Here is a 1,945-nt window from a genome sequence, read left to right as displayed (position 1 = left end):
GAACAGGTACAACTTGTTTGAGACACAAAATTCTGAATGAATAAATAAAAAGCTGTTACGTCTAACTGTTGTTACAGGCAGAAACCAGCACCAAACCACTCGCGGCATCGGGAGCCGTGATGCGAGGGCAATCTCACTGGTGTATACACCAGATCACGCCTGTCTCGCACCCAGGCTGCTGGCGAGCCGAGCGGATACTCTCGCACCCAGACGCCGGGTTGACCGGGGCTGCCAAGGCGCGCGCGGGCTGCACCAAGTAAACAGGGCAAGCTGCAGTTCTGAGGCTTTAAAGTGCGAAAAAGAACCCGTTCACGCCGCTTCAGCGTATAAGAGCTCGTCTGGGCACTACTGCGTCGTCTTTGGATGCCAAAACAAGCTGTCCAACAAGAGGATATTAGCGTTGTCTGCGACGATTACGACGCGCCACGGAAATAGTGCCGGTGCGGTGTTTTCAGCTTCGCCGCGAGTGGATAACTGTGATTCAAGCAAAAAACTAGGAGCCGAGTGAAAATGCGCGAGTAAGTACACTAACAGCGTGTATTCTGCAGTGTGATGCCCACCTATTTCATTTTGCGAACCTAATTTGCGTGACACGCAGCTGGGTTGAAGGCAGGCGCGAGCTTTGTGGGGGGGTGCACTTCATACCTTTAAGCGTTTCCTTTGACGAAAATATAGTGCAAGGTAGTGCTTTCAAGCACAAGCAATCAGCATGCTTTGCCACTTTCAACGTAGTATTAAGCTCTAGTGCTTTTGATGGCATCCACGCCTTCGAGATTTCTTCTACAAAAGGTAATAAATGTCACGGTGCTCCTCCACAGCTGGCCAGAATTTCGTGCTTTCATTTCAGTGTTTGATGTCCCCAAATTTATTTGGACACGAGGCATCCAGCTGCACATAATACATATATTGGCACGTAAGTAAACAGTACTCGCGCCAGTGTCCTTTACGTCGCAGGCGTAGCTAACCGGCTTAACTAAGAATAGCACAGTTTCGCTTGTAAAGCACCATCGTTACAAGAATAAAATAGCGCAGGTAGCTTCCAAAAGGGATCGCTGAACGATACTTCAGGTTATACTCTGCGATAGCACGCTTTTGTGAGCAAGACGCATTATTGTAAGAGCGCCCGTGAAACAAAAATTACGTTCCGCGAAACTACCCGTAAAGCGTACTCTAATTATTACGCGATGCATGCTGAAATGATGAGCTTTCACAAAACTTTGTGCACAACTTGTAATATGAGGCAACAAAACATCGTTTCACTCTTTCGCGAGCTGCACTGCAATTACGATTCACGCGTACTGCAGCGAGAACGTTTTTTTTACAAATGTGACGGCTTCCGCAGCCCACTGAGCAGGTACTGTATAAATTGTGGACTTGCATGAGGAAGATGTTCTTGATGTTCCAATAAAATCAGCGAAAATGGCCAGGCTAGAAAAGACGCGAAACACGCTCTCCGACGGGCTGAGTTTCGGAAGTTTCACGTTTGTTCTGTGTAGCGTCTGCTGGCGTGGCAGCCCGCGCGTGTTGTTTCGTCGAGTGTGCAATAGATGGCGCGACGCGCGATGCAAATATGGCGATGCGCATGGAATTCGCTGTGTTCTGGTCTATAGCGACACCGGCTGTTTCAACGAAGCGCTACGCGCTTCGCCTACACAATTGCTCTGCCCATTGAAAGCGTCGTGAAACCTAATTGGGTCTATTCAATCTCGATATAAATATGAAAATTTTAGCGGTGATGAAGCAAATAAGCCACCTTTGCCAAACTCGCGCAATACCGCAAACGGCATTGGCCGTATACGCCGCCACACGTGGGATCGGAAGCCGGGTCATGCAACTTATCCAGGGCGGAAAATTTTAGTCTAATGTACCGATGTGTTAATTGTGGTTTGGGAGATTCATTCCATATACAGTGTATTTCATTGCTGCTGATTTGAAAAGGAGAATT

Source organism: Rhipicephalus sanguineus, chromosome 4, assembly GCF_013339695.2.
Source record: "Rhipicephalus sanguineus isolate Rsan-2018 chromosome 4, BIME_Rsan_1.4, whole genome shotgun sequence".
Lineage (NCBI taxonomy): Eukaryota > Metazoa > Arthropoda > Arachnida > Ixodida > Ixodidae > Rhipicephalus > Rhipicephalus sanguineus.
This window is presented reverse-complemented; position numbering follows the sequence as displayed.